Raw genomic sequence first — 17533 nt, forward strand, 5'->3', positions numbered from 1 at the left:
AGTAGGTAAACAACCGATCCAGAGAAGAAAAGAACAGGCAGAAGAAAGAGAATAATACCATATAATTTTAAGGTTTAACATGTGGTCATTTTTAATATAGCGTTACAGTGATTATAGCTCAATTTTTCTGATTCAGATCTCCAAATCCTCTGAATAAACAGGGATAAATCCTAACATTCTGGATGCCTACAGCCACCACTAGGGGGAGCTTACAGCATGCTATTTATGCATTGAACCAGGGCTGGCCTTAGGCGATAGATGGCGCCCCGTGCGAAATGATCTTTCGGCGCCCCATCCCCAGCATTCCAAAAAAAAAAGCCCCATAAAAATATTAGAATGCCTCCTTTAGTGCCCCCATACAGTATAATAATAATATTTAATAATATAATATATTACAACCCCTTCAAGGACACAGTATTTTGTCCTCTAATTGTGCCAACAGTATTATGCCCCCTGTAGTACCCCTACACGGTATAATCTCCGCTTAGTGGCCCCCACACAGTATAGTGCCCTTCTGTAGATTTTGCCATAACCAGCCACCTCCTCCTCTATATCGTGCCATACAGCCCCCCACCTCGCCCTTGTAGACAGTGCCATACAGTCCCCCACCTCCCCCTTGTAGACAGTGCCATACAGTCCCCCACCTCCCCCTTGTAGACAGTGCCATACAGTCCCCCACCTCCCTCTTGTAGACAGTGCCATACAGTACCCCACCTCCCTCTTGTAGACAGTGCCATACATTACCCCACCTCCCCCTTGTAGAGAGTGCCATACAGTCCCCCACCTCCCCCTTGTAGACAGTGCCTACAGTCCCCCACCTCCCCCTTGTAGAGAGTGCCATACAGTCCCCCACCTCCCCCTTGTAGACAGTGCCATACAGTCCCCCACCTCCCCCTTGTAGACAGTGCCAAACAGTCCCCCACCTCCTCCTTGTAGACAGTGCCATCAGCCTATCACCTCCCCCTTGTAGACAGTGCCCCCAAACAAAAACAAAAATTGTACTCACTTAGGCACCGTTCACATGACGAACTGAGCTGCTCCACGACGGGATCCTTGCGTAGGCCGGCGTGATCCTGTAGCCTAGTACAGAATTTCTCAACCTTTTCTGACTCGAGGCAGCATTGAAAAAATAAAATTTCCTCAGGGAACCCCTACAAAAAAAATTCCGCAAAAGAAAGAAAACGGAAAAAACAAGCACTACACTCGTAGGGTATGCACACACACATTTTTTGCAAGGCAAAAGAAACCTGCCTCAAAATTCCTTCCGGAATTTTGAAGCAGATTTAGTATTGGCAGCATTGTTTGACCTTTTTTTTTTTCTTTTTTTTCTTAAGCCGTTGAAGCAAATGCAAAAGACGCAGGCAAAAAAGCACCAAACGAGCACAGCAGGTATTTTCGGCCGCCTATTACTTTCAATTGGAGGTCAAAGGCGGAAACCACTTGAAGACCATCAGCCCACCAATCACAGATTCCCCCTGTAGGTAGCGCCACACAGCCCCCTGGTAGGTAGCACCACACAGTCCCCTGGTAGGGAGCGCCACACCGCCCCCTGGTAGGGAGCCCCACACCGCCCCCTGGTAGGGAGCGCCACACCGCCCCCTGGTAGGGAGCGCCACACCGCCCCCTGGTAGGGAGCGCCACACCGCCCACTTGTTGGTAGTACCACACAGCCCACAGCCTCCTTGTAGGTAGTGCCCCACAACCCAATGCCCCCTTGTAGGTAGTGCCACACAGCCCACATCCCCCTTGTAAGTAGTGCCACACAGCCCACATCCCCCTTGTAGGTAGCACCCCCCCCTTCCTGTAGATAGCGCCACTATAGCTCCCTGAAAAAGCGGAATCCCCGTGTGGCCGGGGATTCCGCTCGTGGAGCGCTCCGCTAGATTTCTCTGTCCATATATGGACAGTGACATCAGGGGAAACTCCTGAAGTGGAATCCCCGTCCACAGCGTTGCCGACGCTGTGACCAGGGATTCCACTCCAGGAGTAGCTCCTGTTATCTATGTCCATTTATGGACAGTGACGTCATTCACTTCTCCTGGAGTGGAATCCCCGATCACAGAGTCTGCAACGCTGTGGACGGGGATTCCGCTTCAGGAGTTTCCCCTGATGTCACTGTCCATATATGGACAGACATCAAGCTCTGCTATAGTGCCGTGGCTACCACTGTAGCAGCCGCAGCGGCTGCTAGCGGCGCCACCGCCCTCATGCCCAGTGTCGCCACTAGCAGCCGCTATGGTACAGCGGTAGCGAAGGCACTGAGTTAAGAAGCGTCTGGCCGGAAAGGCGACTGCTGAGTCGCCGGGCCCGGGCGCTTCTGAAACAAACAGGGGAAGGGAGACAGTGCAGCGCCCCCTTCCACCTGCTGGATTGATGCGCCCTGTCTTGAAGACACAGGTCGCACACCCCTAAGGCCGGCCCTGCATTGAACTCAATGATGTATGCTGTAAACTCATAATCTCCCCCTAGTGGTGGCTGCAGGCAGCCAGAAATTTGTTGTTTAACTTTGTTTATTCACATAATTTCGAGATCTGTAACGGAAAATGGAGATTCGACTGCTATAAACATATTTTAGAAATTAATCAGCACAGCATTTTGGACCAATTTATATTTAAAAAACAAAATAATGTTCTAGGGTGGACATTCACTTGAAGTCTTATAAATCTGCATTTAATTTCCTCTTTCAGTTCTCTTTGACCAGCAGAATACTCTACCTTTCTTGTTCATTGACATCCTAGACAGAACATGTATGAAGAGTGACTTTTTCTACCAATCTTAACTGTTAAATTAAATAACTTTGTTAAATTACACATTTTCAATATTAAATGACTACAGAGAGATATATATTTAATATGAGGACATTTCCACTGAAGTCACAGCCTGTGATTAACAAGACAAACTTCAGCAATGTAATTTTCCTAGATTCACAAGGTTTTTTTTTTCCACATAAAGCAGGGTCCTTCTTCCAATACCCAGTGCCCCAGGGCTCTGATGAATACTAAAATAAATTCAATTAAACATCTGTAAGTAGAGCTGGGGTCTACCTATTATAGGTTTTTCTGATTGTAAAAAGAGGAAGAAATTGATGGTGGTTCTTGAAAAGTGTCTCAAAAAGCAACAATTCTGGAAAACACCTGAAATTACCATGGACAGAAATCTTTCGATCAATCTGTAGATTAGAATATGAAGCCTTCAAGAGGGACAAGATTTAGTAATCAAATATTCAGCACAAACTTCCTCATTGATCCCCAACATTTAAAAGGGATAATTTCAAAGAGCTGCCATAACACACATTAACAAGATTGATGCCAAAGATAATTTTACTCTACAACACTGCCCCTAATGGACAAAAATATTAGAACTATAATACTGATCCTATGTACAAGAATATAACTACTATAATACTGCTCCCTATATACAAGAATATAACTACTATAATACTGCCCCTATATACAAGAATTGAACTACTATAATACTGCCCCAATACACAAGAATATAACTACTATAATACTGCTCCTATATACAAGAATATAACTACTATAATACTGCTCCTATATACAAGAATATAACTACTATAATACTGCCCTCTATATACAAGAATATAACTACTATAATACTGCCCTCTATATACCAGAATATAACTACTATAATACTGCTCCTATATACAAGAATATAACTACTATAATACTGCTCCCTATATACAAGAATATAACTACTATAATACTGCTCCCTATATACAAGAATATAACTACTATAATACTGCTCCCTATATACAAGAATATAACTACTATAATACTGCTACTATATACAAGAATATAACTACTATAATACTGCCCCCTATATACAAGAATATAACTACTATAATACTGCTCCTATATACAAGAATATAACTACTATAATGCTGCCCCTATATACAAGAATATAACTACTATAATACTGCTCACTATATACAAGAATATAACTACTATAATACTACCGCCTATATACAAGAATATAACTACTATAATACTGCTCCTATATACAAGAAAATAACTACTATAATACTGCCCCCTATATACAAGAATATAACTACTATAATACTGCCCCCTTTATACAATATAACTACTATAATACTGCTCCCATATACAAGAATATAACTACTATAATACTGCCCCCTATATACAAGAATATAACTACTATAATACTGCCCCCTATATACAAGAATATAACTACTATAATACTGCCCCCTTTATACAATATAACTACTATAATACTGCTCCCATATACAAGAATATAACTACTATAATACTGCCCCCTTTATACAATATAACTACTATAATACTGCTCCCATATACAAGAATATAACTACTATAATACTGCCCCCTATATACAAGAATATAACTACTATAATACAGCCCCCTATATACAAGAATATAACTACTATAATACTGCCCCCTTTATACAAGAATATAACTACTATAATACTGCCCCCTATATACAAGAATATAACTACTATAATACTGCCACCTATATGCAAGAATATAACTACTATAATACTGCCCCCTTTATACAAGAATATAACTACTATAATACTGCTCCCATATACAAGAATATAACTACTATAATACTGCCTCCTATATACAAGAATATAACTACTATAATACTGCCCCCTTTATACAATATAACTACTATAATACTGCTCCCATATACAAGAATATAACTACTATAATACTGCCCCTATATACAAGAATATAACTACTATAATACTGCCCCCTATATACAAGAATATAACTACTATAATACTGCCCCCTTTATACAATATAACTACTATAATACTGCCCCCTATATACAAGAATATAACTACTATAATACTGCCCCCTTTATACAATATAACTACTATAATACTGCTCCCATATACAAGAATATAACTACTATAATACTGCCCTCTATATACAAGAATATAACTACTATACTACTGCCCCCTATATACAAGAATATAACTACTATAATACTGCCCCCTTTATACAAGAATATAACTACTATAATACTGCCCCCCTATATACAAGAATATAACTACTATAATACTGCCACCTATATGCAAGAATATAACTACTATAATACTGCCCCCTTTATACAAGAATATAACTACTATAATACTGCTCCCATATACAAGAATATAACTACTATAATACTACCTCCTATATACAAGAATATAACTACTATAATACTGGCCCCTATATACAAGAATATAACTACTATAATACTGCTCCGTATGAACAAGAATATAACTACTATAATACTGCTCTATATACAAGAATATAACCACTATAATACTACCCCTATATACAAGAATATAACTACTATAACACTGCCCCCTTTATACAAGAATATAACTACTATAACACTGCCCCCTTTATACAAGAATAGAACTGCTATCACTACCCCCTATGTACAGTACAAGAATATAACTACTATAATACTGCTCCCTATATACAAGAATATAACTACTATAATACTGCTGTGTACAAGAATATAACTACTATAATACTGCCCCCTATATACTAGAATATAACTACTATAATACTGCTCCTATATACAAGAATATAACTACTATAATATTGCCCCCTATATACAGGAATATAACTACTATAATACTGCTCCCAATGTACAAGAATAAAACTACTATAATACTGCCACCTATATACAAGAATATAACTACTATAATACTGCCACCTATATACAAGAATATAACTACTATAATACTGCCCCTATATACAAGAATATAACTACTATAATACTGCCCCCTATATACAAGAATATAACTACTATAATACTGCCCCTATATACAAGAATATAACTACTATAATACTGCCCCCTATATACAAGGATATAGCTACTATAATACTGCCCCTATATACAAGAATATAACTACTATAATACTGCTCCTATATACAAGAATAGAACTACTATAATACTGCCCCCTATGTACAAAAATATAACTACTACAATACTGCCCCTATATACAAGAATATAACTACTATAATACTGCCCCTATATACAAGAATATAACTACTATAAAACTGTCCCCCATGCACAAAAATATAACAGCTATAAAGTAAATAAATAATGAATATATAGATCATTATTTTACTTTTAGAACATAAGAGGATCTGTATAATGGATCACCTTTACATGCCACAGACTGCCACTAACCGTAACCATCCAAACTGCACTGATGAGGCCAAACAAAGTAGCAACAGTCTTTGTATCTTTATTCTGGATCAGCACAAGCAAATGTGTAGGCTATTACTCCTCATTGCCTCCCCCCCCCCCCCGAACAAAGTGAAGAGCTTTAATAGAGCAGCGGTTGAGAATGTGGCCTTTGCACCATTCAATGTCTATGGGTCTGACGGAAACAGCAGTGTAGTCGGCGGTTTCCATCATTACCATAAACTTTTAATGGAGCAGCAGCACCCATGCTCGACTACCGCTCCATTAAAAGTCCTACTCACTGCAGTTGAGCAGTGGAGGAGGAACGGGCAGTTCGGGACCCCCATACGATCGTTGGTGGTCCTAGCGGTGGAGCCCCTAGCCTTCAGACAATTATCACTTATCCTGTGGATAAGTGAGAATTGTCGTTTCTGGGACAACCCCTTTAAGTGCTGCTCTGAAAATGACATAACCCAGAAGTCTATTCTGCTGCTAGATTGCTTCATTAGCATACTTGGCATTAGAAATTGGAAATCTCCCTAATTCTTCTCATTGTTTTAGCGAGACCAATATGGCTTAACGATTTAAGAAAAACCTAACAAACAATGAATACATCAAATAAAAATAAGAATAAAATAAGCAATTAAGCAGAAGGCTGGGCTATTTGTCTGGTTAGGTGGTAAATTAAACTTTCATTATAGTTTGTATGGATTATGTGTATCGCAGGGGATATATAGTTTTAATTCTGGATTAGATCACATTGCTTTCCATGTGCTTAGACTAGGGAAAAAAAAACGTTATGTGCAAGAATTTTCCCTGCTGTCTGAACAAATACGATCTCGACACAGCAGGAAACGGAGGAGAATTGTTTGCTAATGCACATTACGCGTTTTGTTACCTCCAAATTGAACGTGTGTAATGTCCTCGAACACAAGCGGAAATAAGCTTTAGTCGCAGAGCAATTCAGCAGAAATTGTGCCTATAAAACGTTTATTAAGTATTCTAATGTTACATTACTCTGTTCCCAATATATTTATAATTACAGTAAACTACGTGTAGGGATCCTGGCTGCGCTGGAGCCATTTTGCTGCGACGCTGCCTGCATCGAGACAGCTTTGGCGTATTCTGAAATCACAGCAGTCAAGCTTTCCTCCATATAAATGTGCTCGCCATGGGAGAGTGCTGGCACAGCAACCAGCAGAATATCCCTATAAAGCCATTTTACGGGAGAAACTTAATTTTATGGAAGACATTTGGAAAGGGGTTTAAAACGCGCACAGCCTATTGCGGCTGGTAGAAGAGCTTTGGCAAATTTCCAGTGAGTTTGTGACTAACATATATGATACATCATGTCCTCGGCAATGTGTCTGGAGCTAGAGGGAACCGTCGACACCCTGCTTTGCTTCCAGCTGCTGAATAGCGTTTTATGAAGGCGGCCATTCTGAGAATGTCTGCAATCCAAGATAGCTGCGCCAATCTCGACATAAAAAAGCTGATTGCACAAGGAATTGTTTGAGCAAAGGAACAGGAGACAACTTTTTATTTTTCGTGTAATGCTCTTTCCCTTTAGCTATAATATGTGCGTCATTGCCAGGTATAAATATTTTGGAATGTATAGTCCAGTATGTAACACAAAAATTGTAGTGCAATCTCAAACTTATAAAAGGAAAAACTACAAACGGCAAAATTTCAATGTGCAAATTTCGAATATTTATAGGATACTAAAGAGTTCTTCTCATCTTAAGCATTCATGTCATATCCGCAGGATGTGCCCAGCTCTGTCTGTAACTTCTATAGACTTCAAAGGAGAGGGCAAGCTTAGCCACCTTTCCATTGAAATCTATGGAGACTACGGCGATTATGGAGACCACGGTCATCGAACCCCTATTCTCCCAATAGGTAAGGGTCCCAGAGGTGAGACCTGCATCTATCAGGCATTTATGGCATATGCCATAAATGCTCGAGATGGGAATACCAGTTTAGGTGATCAAAAGTGAAGCCCATATGTCAGCCGTGAGTCAATGGTTTCGTTTTTGTGTCATGCGGTTACAGTTTTAAATGAGTTTTCAGTTTTATCTAAATAAAGCTTAAATGGACACGAACTTTTCAAACAACTTATTGCTAATCTAATAGTATACCTGATATAGATCAACTTTGTAATTTACTTACTGTAAAAATGAAGGTTTTTTTCCATACAAATTCTGTGTGTAGCTACTGCCACTAGGTTTCTACCTTTCTGTAATTTGCTGTCCACCTCCTGTTGTCAAGCAAAGTCCGTCCCTGGTTACAGACAGACTGCAGAAGGTGGTGGTGTGTCACTTCACTGCCTGCCTATACAAGTCTATGGAGACTGGAGGAGGAGCAGAGTAAGAAATAAAGATTTGCTGGTAAGATTTCTATGTCACCCCAGTGCTGGATTCTCAGCTACACTGCTCAATACTGCTGTATAGTCTCACCCATGCTGCTGCTTTTATATATATATATATATATATATATATATATATATATACACATGTGTGATAGATAAAGATAGGAAAGCAGGATTCTGCTAAATAATGCATAATACAAGTCATATTATGGCCAGAAATAGTGTTATTCCTCATGTACGCACATATGGATTATTCTAAAAAGTCACCTGAAAAGTTAGGTACGCTTTAATCCTTGTATAATGAAAAGTCCTAGAACTTTCTTATTCGCTTTGTATTTTAAAATCCTCATCAGTATATCTGTATCTCTGCTTTTTGTCATTGAACGTGAACATTCTAGTTTACCTCCAGAGGCTAATAAAGTGCCTTGGTAATGTCCAATTGACACAAGTGCAGGGTTTGTTACAAGAGGCAGAGCTCAAATACACTGTAACAAGTCCTGCATCTGTCAGTTGGACATTATCAGAATGTTTCCATTCTCCGCCATGTAAAAATATTGGGAATGCTTAGAAATTGAACCACAATGCATATTAGAAAGTTACAGAACTTTTCATTATTCCATGATAAAAGGGGTTGGTCAAGGAGGACAATGAAAGATAATATTGATTACACCTCACAGATCCTATTTAGAAAGAAACAATTAAAAAACAACACAAACAACATATTTTGTAAACACAAATTACACAATAAGGCCCTGTTCACACTGAGTATTTTGTAGGCATAAAAATCTGCTTCAAAAGTCCTTACTCCGTGTGAACTAGCCCTAATTGGTTACAGTACAATGACACCCATCCCTCTTGTCAATTCTAGCTATCTAGGACCGGCCTTATGTTAAAAGATGCCCTGTTTAGTACTTTGTTGACACCTCTTCCATATGATGTACAAATAACCATACAAAACTGTACATAACTATAAGTGACAGTATGGTGCCCAAATTACAGTGCTACATTGGTCAAACAGTTGCCTAAATAACAACGCTATACAGTGCCGCACCACTATACACTGCAAAAATAATATACTGTACAGTGCCAATGTAGCAGTGCCACACAAAGCCTAAGTAAATACCGCCATATAGTGCTCAACTAATACCACCATAGTGTGTCCAAATAACATCTCCATCCATACAGTAATCCAACAATACTGCCATACAATATTGAAAGGGTTTTGCCATAATCAATATTTATTACCCATCTACAGGATAGGTGATAAATATCTGGCCGATGGGGGTCCAATCACATGCTCGCCCACCACTCCATTCATTTCTGTGGGGCTGCCAAGCGCTATCTTCGGCAGCCCCATAGAAATGAATGGAGTGGTGGTCGAGCATGGTCAGTACCGGTCCATTTATATGAGGCTCCCAGGAACGGCAAAGTAAACCCGTTCTCGTGATTGGTGGGGGTCCCAGTGGTCTGTCCCCCACCAATTATGAAAAATCCCCTTTAAGATTTGTGGTGGTCACAAGTCTTAGGTGCCAGGCCATCTATGGTGCCCCCTTATTCAGGGCAACTATTGGGCCCTACGCGACCGCACAGGTCGCACAACCTTGGGGCCGTCCCTGTGGCTATCACTGGGCATTTATTAAAGTTTCACAGCATTGAAAATGTATTCTATGCCATGAGATGCAATGCCAATGCGCCTTAGCATCAATCAGCGATATTCCACATATTGCTTTCGAAAGTGCAAATTATTTACGTTTTTTTGGGTTCATCGCACTAACTTTCAGATCTTCATCAAATGATGATATCCATCCAAAAGAAAAAGAGGATAAACTGTATTTGATACAGATTTCAATCTACGTAAAAGGAACTAATAACCATAAATACAAGACGCAGTCCTTAAATTCTACAATTTTAATTGTTGCCTTTCATTAGATTAGAATACATTTCACCTTCAAGGTACGGCTGAATATTAAAACAAAGCACTGATAAACATTTTCACATCACTCAATAAAATAGATTTTTCATTTCAGGGTCACAAATATCATATTGAGATTTTTTTTCCCCTCTTAAACAATAACACTTACTATCTCTGTACTTCTATGCATACTTTTGAAGTGCCATATTAAAACCAATCTCTAGGCCTTCGGGCAAAGTGAAGCAATTAGTCTTGCAGTTGTGAATAAATAAGAATTCCTTTTATATAGCCGTCCTTGACACGTACCTTGCAAATCATGGAACTTTCATCTGGTGGAATAAAATGTTAAATAATGAACATCAATACTAAAAACTTTGACTGCTTTTCAGATGAGATTTCTACATATTTCTGTTATTATATTCATTTATATTTACATTTAAAACACATTTTTCTAAGGAAAGATGTAGGCAAGACCTCAGGTGCTGCCAATGCATATGTATTACAGATATGCAAAAACTCATTTTTTTATTTTTTTATTATATATTTTAGTATTTTTGAAGGAGGGTGAGCTGAACTTTAGATTTTCTAAAATCTTTTCACTGTAATTAGTTAAGACATTTTTAAAATACATTCATTTTCTTGAAAATCAATACTGTGATGTAGAATTCTTGCTATATTATAGACTTTAGTCACAACATAAATGTTTCAAATAGAACAACATTTTACTTCTCTAAAATATTTTTAAAGGTTGTAAAGTTTTTTTTTTTTTTTAAATAAGGGAATAAAAAAAACAAAAAATACCTCTCTGGATGTGGTGTGGTGGATGTTATGTAGAACTGTTTTTTCCTGTCTCATAAAGTGATGGCATATTGCTAGGATACACAATCACTTTCTGATCGGTGTGGGTACAACCTCTGGGAGCCGTATCGATGCGGAGAGTAAAGGGGCTGTAGCGCTGCTTTAATGCTGTGACCCCTTTACTATTTTTCCCTGCACAGCGGCGCTCCTGGACACCTGGGTTGTATAAAACTGCTGCACAGCTGCATTAACTGAGCAGCGCTGCAGCCCCTTCAATCTAAAGATCCCAGAGATTGGACCCCCACTCATTCAGGACCATCATCTATTAGCCAGCACGGAGAGCTGTTACAAAGAGTGTCTCTTACTCTGGCGGACCCGGCATGTTCATGCATTACACAGACAGCCCATGGATTACAATAGACACCATGAAATGATTAATTTCCCCTGTGGTGGTGCTGCAGGGAAAATGAACACTAACTGCCTTCTTCCTTCACATAGTAAAGCTGATCACTGAGGGTCTAAGCAATGGTGCAATCTGTGATCGGCTTACTATCAGGGAACCCTTCTAAGAAAAAGGGATTGTCCAGAGCGGAGAACCTCTTTAAAGAGCATCTTGACCTAACATAAATTTTTACATAATTGCAACAAGCAGGGTCAAGCTATGACAATCCTTAATAGACGAAGGGGCCCAGCAATGGTTAAAATGTTTCAGGGCTCTCATGTTCCATTTCCTTGGAAGAAAATATTGGATCAGATCTGACCATTAACCTAAGTGTTCATGTTTTTTAATTTGTACGTTAGAATATTTTCCAATTCATTTATTACTACATGTTTTATTTTATTTTTACATTTAATTTAATTAATTAGTTTGTACAGGAGTTAATTTCTTAGGCCCAACGCCCATGACCGTGAGAGCCGCATACAGCAGCCCGCTCTCTCCCACTTATGGGGCTTATTCACACGGACAATGTCAAATCGGCCGTGAAACGCGTCTGTTTTTCACGCTGTTTTGCATCCGTGTGATACCCAATTTCGCAGATCCCTTATAGACTTTAATCAACTGAGAGATCCGTGAAAATGGGCAAAAATATGTGATACTCTATTTTTCCCGGGTCGTTCACGCGGTCCGTTAAAAAAAACAAAAACGGCCGTGTGAATAGCCCCGTAGAAGTACCATGTAATGCAGCCGGGTGACGGCCACTAAAAAAACGGCTGTACAAAAAAAGTCTGTCATACTGTCCATTATGCCATTTGTGTGAATAACCTCATACACTTCCACTAAAACCCTGAGCGAGATGCTGCAGCTGCATCCCCCTCCTCCCTGTCGACAGTTTACTGTTTTACACTAGATATTTCTTTGGTGACAGAGGAGGTTTCTGTACATTGACAGAGAGCCTGCATGCAGGAAGGGGGGGGGGGATCTACATGTGGCTGGAAAGTTAGGAAGATACCACTAACCCCAAATAAGATATATTACAAAGTTTTGTATATTTGCATGTATTACTTACTGACTTATTTATCATAAATACATTCTAAAGATAGGTACAGTTTAATACTTTGTGGTTACCAAGAAACTGACCATAACAGAACTCAGTGTTAAGACCCACTCCAAAAGAAGCGCCATGTAATAGCATATCTGAAAATCATGGGCTCTCTCTACTGTGGGACCTGACCCTCTTTGGATTGCACACCACTGGTGATAAAAGACAACCTGCATTGAAATAAGTTTGCAAGGAGATACTAGTAAAATTATAGTATGTAAATTTGGAATTAGGTCATCCTTCCCTGGCAATTTCTACAAAACTAGCATTGTAGGCATATGTAATTTCTGTATCTATAAGCTAACCATAAGAATAAAGTCATTTTACTCCATATACATATTTATAGATCAATTCCACCTTAAAACAAAATCACCTGTAAATATAAATCAGTTTCTTAGTTATAATCTGTTTCTGAAATCCATTAGGGTTGTTGACTTTTGAAAAGTAAGGGCCATTTCACACAGTCTTTTGGCGCTGATTCTGAAGCGGAAACCGGTTCGTGAATAAGCGCTGAAGAATGTCCAAAACTGCCTCCCATTGACTTCAATGGGAGGCAGAGGCATTTTTTTTCCGCGGTGGCTTTCAGCCGTTTGCGGGGAAAAAAAGCGTCATGTTCTTTCTTGCCACTGCTCCGCCTATGACCTCCCATTGAAATCAATGGAAGGCAGAGAAAGCGTTTTTCACTGCATTTTTTGTCAGCGGCATCAATGGCTGTGGGCAAAAAGCGCCTGTAATGTCGGGGTAGGGAAACAGACAAGTGAGCCCTAATCTACCTGCCACTCAGTCCCTGCCTACTTGCAACGACCCGCCCTAGGCGACGGGGTACAACTGGGCGACGGTCCCTACACTCAATAGGTGCACGACAGACAAACAGACAAGGGTACAAAGAAGCCAGGGAAATGGGGAAGTTGCCCACGGGAACACCGTGAGCAACAAGCGAGGTGAACGAGCCGAGTCAAACCAGGAGAAGAGCGAGGTACAAAAACGCAGAGCAGAAGAGTGGTCAGAAAAGCCAAGGTCAATCACAAGCAGAGGATCAATAGTTCAAGAAGCTGCAGCAGGGCCAGGAAACCAACAGAGAAGAATCACAAGCAAAGGAGGAACAGGAAAGGCAGGTATAAATAGACAGAGGGCGGGAGCTAGCTCCGTCTGGCCAGGCTGTGATAGGCTCTCCCACTCCTAAGCCTGCCATCCTGGGTGGTGGAAGATTGAGTCAGTCTCACAGACATAGAAGGAGATAGAAAAACACAAAGCGCACAATAGTGCATGACACTGTGGTAAGCAGCGTGTGAACAAAGACTGAAATTGGCTCACCTGGTGCAGTTATGCTGGGAGCATAACATCCAGTATAACAAATTCCAAAATACGATAGCCTCCACGATGTGGGCAGCTTCACAATGCAGGTGTCAGGATCAGATTTGCAGCATAGGACCCGATTTGAGAACTTAGACTATGAAGTCTCAATAAGGAAATGAAGGAATAAAAACAAAAAAACGGGTATCTTCCATGCGCTACTGATCGAGGTAGTCATCCATATCATCCAATATGTGAAAAGTCGGAGATTAGTCCGTGGAAAAAGGATTTATTTGAATATAACACGACTGTTTGACAATGAACAGTTTCAAAACCGGACCGGTTTCTTCCTCAGGTAACAATACAGATACGTAACAGGGTGGAGTGTCGGTTAAATAACCGATTAAAAGGTCAAGTGAGGACAAGAACTACCGGGTCGGGTACATAGATTAAACAGAGTTACATATCGAATAATACATATGATTACAAAACAATTTAAAATAAGTAAAACGATTAAAAGTGTGAGTTTGTGTAATGGTTAAAAACATAGTTACTTTTCATATTTTATAAAAGGGAAATATCTGATCATTATATAAAAACACTAAACAAAATAAAATCTATATGCACATATATATATAAATGTCATATACACTAAACAATGTCCGATAAAATACATGTGTATATGACATTTATATATATATGTGCATATAGATTTTATTTTGTTTAGTGTTTTTATATAATGATCAGATATTTCCCTTTTATAAAATATGAAAAGTAACTATGTTTTTAACCATTACACAAACTCACACTTTTAATCGTTTTACTTATTTTAAATTGTTTTGTAATCATATGTATTATTCGATATGTAACTCTGTTTAATCTATGTACCCGACCCGGTAGTTCTTGTCCTCACTTGACCTTTTAATCGGTTATTTAACCGACACTCCACCCTGTTACGTATCTGTATTGTTACCTGAGGAAGAAACCGGTCCGGTTTTGAAACTGTTCATTGTCAAACAGTCGTGTTATATTCAAATAAATCCTTTTTCCACGGACTAATCTCCGACTTTTCACATATTGGATGATATGGATGACTACCTCGATCAGTAGCGCATGGAAGATACCCGTTTTTTTGTTTTTATTCCTTCACAGACATAGAAGCAGGTGCAGACTGATTACCTATGGGCGTCGACACAGAAGTTGTGTCTGGCAGATCCTTTACAGTACCCCCCCTTTTATGAGGGGCCACCGGACCCTTTCTAGGTGTACCTGGTTTATTGGGGAAACTAAGGTGGAACCTCCTGAGCAATACCCCAGCGTGAACATCCCGGGCGGGTACCCAAGTCCTCTCCTCAGGGCCGTATCCCCTCCAATGGACCAGGTACTGGAGGGAGCCTTGGACCATCCTGCTGTCCACAATCTTGGCCACCTCGAATTCTACCCCCTCAGGGGTGAGAACAGGGACCGGAGGTTTCCTCGAGGGAGCCAAGGACGGGGAGCAGTGTTTAAGGAGGGAGACATGAAACACGTTGTGTACTCAAAAAGACGGGGGCAACTCCAGTCGAAAGGAGAAAGGGTTAAGGACTTCAATGACCTTGTATGGCCCTATAAGCCGGGGAGCAAACTTCTTGGACGGGACTTTAAGGCGCAAATTTTTTGACGATAGCCACACCAGATCCCCGACCACAAACAAGGGGTTAGCAGAACGTCTTCTATCTGCCTGAGTCTTTTGTATGCTCTGGGACTCCTCTAGGTTCTTCTGAACCTGGGCCCAGACAGTGCACAGTTCCCGATGAACGACATCTACCTCGGGATTGTTGGAACTACCAGGTGAAACGGAGGAGAACGGTGGATTAAACCCAAAATTACAGAAAAAGGGGGAGACCCCTGACGAGTTACTGACCCGGTTATTAAGGGAAAATTTGGCGAGGGGAATGAATGAGACCCAATCATATTGACAGTCAGAGATAAAACACCTTAAATATTGTTCTAGAGACTGATTAGTCCTCTCGGTTTGGCCATTAGTTTCAGGATGGAAGGCAGAGGAGAATGACAGATCAATCTCCAACTTTTTACAGAAGGCTCTCCAAAACAATGAAACAAATTGTACCCCTCTGTCAGAAACAATATTGACAGGGACCCCATGGAGACGCAGGATGTGTTTGACAAACAAGGTAGCTAACGTCTTAGCATTGGGTAGTTTCTTGAGGGGCACAAAGTGGCACATCTTACTGAAGCGGTCTACTACAACCCACACCACCGACTTGCCTTGAGGGCTTGTGATTATGTAATGTCGGGGTAGGGAAACAGACAAGTGAGCCCTAATCTACCCGCCACTCAGTCCCTGCCTACTTGCAACGACCCGCCCTAGGCGACGGGGTACAACTGGGCGACGGTCCCTACACTCAATAGGTGCACAACAGACAAACAGACAAGGGTACAAAGAAGCCAGGGAAATGGGGAAGTTGCCCACGGGAACACCGTGAGCAACAAGCGAGGTGAACGAGCCGAGTCAAACCAGGAGAAGAGCGAGGTACAAAAACGCAGAGCAGAAGAGTGGTCAGAAAAGCCAAGGTCAATCACAAGCAGAGGATCAGTAGTTCAAGAAGCTGCAGCAGGGCCAGGAAACCAACAGAGAAGAATCACAAGCAAAGGCGGAACAGGAAAGGCAGGTATAAATAGACAGAGGGCGGGAGCTAGCTCCGTCTGGCCAGGCTGTGATAGGCTCTCCCACTCCTAAGCCTGCCATCCTGGGTGGTGGAAGATGGAGTCAGTCTCGCAGACATAGAAGCAGGTGCAGACTGATTACCTATGGGCGTCGACACAGAAGTTGTGTCTGGCAGATCCTTTATTCTACCTGAAAATAAACCTGTGTGAACTAGGCCTTAATCTGCCTAGACATACCGGTATACATCCTGCACTCCTGCATCACTGTATAAGTAGACATATTTAGCATTAGGACCCTGGAAGAGCTAGGTGACAACCCCTGCAATAGATATATTAATTAAATAACAATATATAACTTAAAGGAACACTAGGCAAAACTGAACACTGTGTTCTACCTAGTGCAGGGCCTGAGGGGGCGGAGCATGACGCATACAAAAGGTCAAAAAAAGAATCGGTCATGCTCCGACCCCTCAGGCCCTGCACTTGAAATAACACTGTGTATGAGTTTTGTCCTGAGTGTCAACTGAATGGATTTCAGGGGGAAAGAAATCTCTTTAATAGATGCCTCCCCTCTTACTGCTTTACAGGAAACCCTTTTTATTTCAGTATAGACGTCATTTTATGCAACAGTTACCGGTGAATAGTAAGTTTCCATTCTCCGAGCTCTACAAGTCGCAATCACACAATACTTTGAATTTTCTTCACACCCTCCAGAGCTCAAACAGAATAAGTAATGAAGATTTTAGCTACAATGTCAGCGTGCAG

The 17533-nt window shown here is 40.5% G+C and overlaps 1 protein-coding gene and 1 long non-coding RNA gene across 10 annotated transcripts in view; one reads left to right on the forward strand and one right to left on the reverse strand.

Moving 5' to 3' along the window:
- The window catches only part of LOC142661160 (BTB/POZ domain-containing protein kctd15), a 372733-nt gene that overhangs the window by 319770 nt on the left and 35430 nt on the right, over positions 1 to 17533 (forward strand). The gene's annotated exons all lie outside the window — the stretch shown is intronic.
- LOC142661161 (uncharacterized) overlaps positions 1 to 17533 on the reverse strand; it is a 354813-nt gene that overhangs the window by 118232 nt on the left and 219048 nt on the right. For 6 of the 8 annotated variants that reach the window (XR_012850656.1, XR_012850659.1, XR_012850657.1 and 3 more), the window contains one exon: positions 10776 to 10798. This is a non-coding gene — a long non-coding RNA (uncharacterized LOC142661161). Of the gene's footprint in view, positions 1 to 10638; positions 10799 to 17533 lie in introns of all 8 variants that reach the window. The other 2 variants (XR_012850662.1, XR_012850658.1) reach the window with 1 other exon arrangement.

The sequence above is a fragment of the Rhinoderma darwinii genome, chromosome 9 (assembly GCF_050947455.1).
Source record: "Rhinoderma darwinii isolate aRhiDar2 chromosome 9, aRhiDar2.hap1, whole genome shotgun sequence".
Taxonomy (NCBI): Eukaryota; Metazoa; Chordata; class Amphibia; order Anura; family Rhinodermatidae; genus Rhinoderma; species Rhinoderma darwinii.